Source organism: Hemitrygon akajei, chromosome 7 (genome assembly GCF_048418815.1).
Source record: "Hemitrygon akajei chromosome 7, sHemAka1.3, whole genome shotgun sequence".
Classification (NCBI taxonomy): domain Eukaryota; kingdom Metazoa; phylum Chordata; class Chondrichthyes; order Myliobatiformes; family Dasyatidae; genus Hemitrygon; species Hemitrygon akajei.
This window is the reverse complement of record NC_133130.1, coordinates 71,536,647-71,542,646: the sequence shown is the minus strand read 5'-3', so window position 1 is coordinate 71,542,646 and position 6,000 is coordinate 71,536,647. Positions and strand designations below refer to the sequence as shown.

The 6,000-nt window shown below is 41.7% G+C and overlaps 1 long non-coding RNA gene across 1 annotated transcript in view; it reads left to right on the top strand.

Annotated features, from left to right (window-relative positions):
• The first annotated feature begins 353 nt into the window (after positions 1-353).
• LOC140730555 (uncharacterized) overlaps positions 354-6,000 on the top strand; it is a 67,498-nt gene continuing 61,851 nt past the window's right edge. The window contains exon 1 of the long non-coding RNA XR_012099629.1: positions 354-2,126. This is a non-coding gene — a long non-coding RNA (uncharacterized lncRNA). The remainder of the gene's footprint in view (positions 2,127-6,000) is intronic.

The window sequence follows — 6,000 nt, the reverse complement described above, 5'->3', positions numbered from 1 at the left end:
TTTTCTATGCACCTGGGCCTCAGTTTTCACATTCAGTTTTTTACTCCATGAGATCGCATTTTTTGTCTCCTTTTCCACTTAACCTGGTTCACTCAAAAAATGTACTTTCATAATGTGTAACTTCTAACTCAAAATTAATTTAAAATTGATCTATTAATACATCACAGATTGTCCAGCAAACCTGCCAGTTCAAAGTCTGAAGTGTGCCGGTTTATAAGAAATTATTATTAAAATCAGAATCAGATCTGATATCACTGGCATATGCTGTGAAATTTGTTAACTTTATGGCCGCAAGTACAATGAAATACATTATAAATACAGAGAAAAAAACAACTGAATTACTGTAAATATATATATATATATATATATATATTGAATAGTTAAGGTAAAATAAGTAGTGCCAAATTACAGAAATAAAAAAGTGAGATAGTGTTCATGGGATCAATGTCCATTTAGAAATTGGATGGCAGAGGGGAAGAAGCTGTTCCTGAATCACTGAGTGTGTGCCTTCAGGCTTCAGTACCTCCTACCTGACGGTGACAGTGTGAAGAGGGCATGCCCTTGGTGCTGGGGATCCTCAATGATGGATATTGCCTTCCTAAGTCTTGGATACGATGGAGGCTGGTATTCATGATGGAGATGACTAACTTTACAAGTTTCTGCAACTTATTTCAATCTTGTGCAGTAGCCCCCCTTTCCCCCCCCCCCAATACCAGATGGTGATGCAGCCAGTCAGATACATTTGTAGAAGTTATTGGTAAAATTAGATAATAAGGATAGTATTGGGTATGATGAACAGCTGAGTTACTTTTCTTTGGAAATGAGAGAGCTGAAAAGTGATCTTGAAGAGACCTTTAAAATGTGTGAAAAGTTATGAGAGAGACAGTGTTTCCAATCATAGGAAAGGACAAAATCAGAGGATATTAAAAGAAAATTCTCAAATTTGAAATTCTCAAATTTCAAAGAAGAAATTCAGAAAAAAATCCTCATGTATTAAATATTAAACTTTCAATGAGAAGAAGTGATTCTGAATGGTTCAGAAAAGCTGCATTGAAGTAAGGCGAACTTAAAAATAAGAGACAGAAGTCCAAGTTAAAGTCCAGTTTATTGCCATATCCCCAGATACAGGTGCAATGGAAAACCTGCTTACTGCAACATCAAAGACACAGAGCATCATATAAGCAGCATTCACAAGAAAAAAACTTCAAATAAACATAAATTATACACAGCGTTTACAAGCTAGAACACGATAAGCACGAAAAATGGTCATTTTGCTGCCAAGTGTTAGAAGTTGTCATAGTGTTCGTGAACTGCAGTGATAAGTGCTGTGCTGGTTCATTCAAGAATCGAATGAATGAAGTAGCTGTTCTTGAATGTGATGGTGTGGGACTTAAGGCTTTTGTAGCTCCTGCTTAATGGTAGCAGTGAGAAAATGTATGGCCCAGATGGTGGGGGTCTTTGATGATGTTGCCCTTCTTGAGCCATTGGCTCCCGTAGATACTACCAGTAGTGGGGAGGGATGTGCTTGAGATGTACTTCCTGCAGCTTCTTATGTGTCTGTACTTTTGAATTGCTGTGCCAGAACATGAGGCAACCAGTCAGGATACATTGAACAGTGTATCTAGAACTTTGTTGGAGCATTCAGATAAGGAAGGACGGGAATAACTTCAGTGCAGCAGTAAAACTGAAATGGATTAGTTGGAGGAAATGGTGTGTTTCTATATTGCATTCTCCTTGTAAATCTGTTGAAAATTATTTAAATACCGACTCAAAATACCAAGAGATGGACATGCTTCTCAATAAAACTTCGTCAACATTAAAAAGCAAGAAGGTGAGCAGCATCTCAACTTTGATTTGGAATAAGAAATCAATTTTAATTCCAAAGGATAACCTTGATCTAATTTTTATTACAAACAAAACAAGAGAATTAGGAAACCCTAAAGTCCAGGAAGTGAATGACTAGATAATTGTTCTCAAAATATTTATTTGTGTTATGTGTGTAGTATTTGGTCAACCACTTTTATTGCCCAACCCGAGTATACTTATTGGCTTTCTTTATCATTTCAGAGGACAGTTGAAAATTAATCATGATGCTGTGTGCCTTGGTTCACAGAAGACCCAACTGGGTAAGTATGGTTGTTATCCTTCCATAAAGCACATGAGTGAAGCAGATTTTTAAAGCACCTGGCAGTTTTGTGATCACAAATAGTGATACCAGAGCTTTTACTCCAGTTTTATTTCAATGCTTAGATTTAAATTCCTAGCCAAAGATGAATATTTAGACTAGGATTTCCAGATCAATTCCTTGGGTCCATGACTATTGGTTCAATAATTTAGTTGGACAGATACGGCACTCAAAAATAAATATATTTCTACATAATATTCTTGGTTCAAAACAATAACTGCAAGGGACAGAGAAATTTAGATGATTAGATGCTGTTTCAGAACCATATCTGGTGACCAGTTTGGCATTGGCAGTGGGTTACTAAACAATATGAACACATTCTTGATATTGTTCCTTTTTCACTTTGTATATCTGAGAACAATTGCAGTTCAAACAGCAACCTCCCAAGGCCTGATGTCATCATGGATATGATGACTATTGCCAACATGGTTCTAAGTTATAGTGTACCTGCTGCATCCTGAAGTGTCCCCAAAATATCCAAAGGACCACTGGTGTCCAAAGTACAGATGTTTTGCATGTTATTCCTTGTTGAAATATGAGAAAATTTTTCTGTGTCGAAAAGGATATGGCATTCTAAGTACCTTTCTGTTGTGTTTATATGTCAAAGAGGACAAAGGTGGCAGAGTGATTTATCTATTAAATCCATTCAAGATGCTTACTCACTTTCTTTAACTTGGACAAATCTTCAACTTGGCCTCTGAGAGGTTGGTCATAAATGTCTGCCTGAGAAGTGACCTGGATCTGTTCCAATTTGCCAATTTGTCACAACAGGTTAACAGGAGATGCCATACTCTTGGCTCTTCACTCAGCTCATGGAACACCTGAACAACGAAGATCAGGATGTTCCTCATTTACGACAGTTTCGCATTCAACACTATCAACGCTAAACTTCATCTGGGACTCAGTACTTCCCTGTGCAACTGGATCCTCAATTTCTTTATTGGCAGACTGCAGCTAATATGGATTGGCAACAACATCTCCCTCCACATTCCCATCACCTTAGGTGCACCACAGGGCTATGTGCTTAGCCCCTTGCTCGCTTCACTTTATACCTGTGATTGTGCAGCTACATTCAGCTCCAACACTATAGTTAAACTTGCTGACGACACCACTTTTGCCTGAATCAAGGATGATGACAAATTGACATATAGGAGGGAGACTGAAATCTGGTTGAATGGTGCCACAACGACAACCTCTCATTGAACATCAGCAAAACCAGAGAACTGATTATTGACGACAGGAGGAAGAAGATGTGGGTTCATGAGCCAGTCCTCAGTGGGGGGACAGAGAAGCTTTATATTCCTTGGCATTAATATATCAGAGGATCACTTAATATATAATAATGTAATAATATATCAGGGGAGAGAATTCAAAACGCAGAGATGCAAAGGGACTTGGGAGTCCTTGTGCCAAATACCCTAAAGGTTAACCTCCAGATTGAGTTGGTTGTGAAGAAGGCGAATGCAATATTGGCACTCATTTCTAGAGGTATAGAATATAAGAGCAGGGATATGATGTTGAAGCTCTATAAGGCACTCGTGAGACCACACTTGGAGCATTGTGTGCAGTTTTGTGCTCCTGATTCTAGAAACGATATACTGACATTGGAGAGGGTTCAGAGAAGATTCATGAGTATGATTCCAGGAGTGAAAGGGTTACTGTATGAGTAATATCTAGCATATCTTGGGCTGTATTCCCTGGAGTTCAGGAGAATGAGAGGGGGACCTCATAGAAACATTCCAAATGTTAAAAGGCCTGAACAGATTAGATATGGCAAAGTTATTTCCCATGGTAGGAGAGTCTAGGACAAGAGGGCATGACTTCAGGATTGAAGGACTTCCATTTAGAACTGAGATGAGGAGAAATTACTTTAGTCAGAGGGTGGTAAATCTGTGGAATTTGTTGCCACGAGCAGCTGTGGAGGCCAAGGCATTGGGTGCATTTAAGGCAGAGACACATAGTTTCTTGATTAGCCAGGCATCAATAGCTACGGGGAGAAGGCAGAGGAGGGGGGATGACTGGAAGAATTGGGTCAGCCCATGATTGAATGGTGGAGCAGACTTGATGGGCCGAATGGCCTACTTCTGTTCTTATATCTTATTGTCTATGGGCAGGAGGGACAAAAGCCTTAGGTTTCACACCACCGGGTTTTTTAAATAATATATTACATATTCATTTGTGTGTACGTTTTTACCTGGTTATCTTGCGGGCGCTTGGATATAAAGTGCGAGGATTTAACAGAGTCCTAATCTCCCACGGTCCGAACAGGAGGCTGTAATGCAGCTCCAGCTGGGAACTGTGCTCTGCTGGCTCTTAGTCTGACCAGAGGCCGTGCAGCTGTCCCACCACTGGCTTTAGGAAACATCTGGCTCTTGAACCTGTGTGAGTAACTTTAATTACCACTACTCTGAACTGATCCTACAGTCTTCTGAGTTGCCTGTTTTTTGGCCACTCGCATGGGTCCCAGCTACGTGTGCCTGCTTGTTAGCTATGTGGGACATTTATGTTCCAAGCCTACACTGGTATCACTCCCCAACATTTCCTATGCTACATCAACGACTGCATTGGTGCTGCTTTCTGCACCCCTGTGGAGCTCATCAACTTTACCTCCAACTTCCACCTTGCGCTCAAATTTACCTGTCCATTTCTGACACTTTCTCTGTCTCGATCTCTGGAGACAGCTTATCCATTGATGTCTACTATAAACCCATGGACTCTCACAGCTTCCTGGAACATACCTTGTCCCACCCTGCTACTTGTAAAAATGCCATCCCCTTCTCCCTCAATTCCTCCGTCTCTGAGGCATCTGTTCTCAGGATGAGGCTTTTCATTCCAGAACTAAGCAGATGTCCTCCTTCTTCAAGGAAAGGGGCTTCCCTTCCTCCACCATCAACTACATCTCTTCCATTTTGTGCACATCAGCCCTCACTCCATCCTCCCACCACACAAGGGATAGGGTTCCATCCTCACCTAGCACCCCACCAGCCTCTACATTCACACATTATTCTCTGTAACCTTCACCATTTCCAACAGGATCCCACCACCAAGCACATCTCCTCCCCCCCCCCCCTTCACTTTCTGCAGGGATTGCACCCTAAATGACTCCCTTGTCCATTCATCCCTCCTCCCACTGGTCTCCCTCCTAGCACTTACCCTTACAAGTAGAACAAGTGCTACATCTCCTCTCTCACTACCATTCAGGGCACCAAACAGTTCTTCCAGGTGAGATGACACTTCACCCACGAGTCTGTTGGGGTCATCTACTGTGTCTGGTTCTCCCAGTGTATTTTCCCATATATCACTGAGATATAACACAGATTGGGAGACCATTTTGCTGAGCACCTACGCTCCATCCGCTGGAAAAAGCAGAATCTCCCAGTGGCCACCCATTTTAATTCCACTTTCCATTCCGATGTGTCAGTACATGGCCTCCTCTACCGTCGCCGCAAGGCCACACTCAGGTAGAAGAAGCAACATCTTATATTCTGTCCGGGTAGCCTCCAACTGACGGCATAAACATTGATTTCTCAAACTTCCAGTAATGCCCCCCCACTTCCATTTTCCTCTCACATATCCCCTCACCAGTCTATCACCTCCCTCCCTTTGGTGGTCCTCTCCCTTTCTCTTTCTCTTCCATGGTCTTCTGTCCTTTCCTATCAGATTCCATAAGACATAGGAGCAGAATTAGGCCATTTGGCCCATCGAGTCTGCTCTACCAATCATTATTTCCTCTCCTCAGCCTTCTCCCTGTAACCTTTGATGCCATGTCCAATCAAGAACCGATCAAGCTCTGCCCTAAATACACCCAATGACCT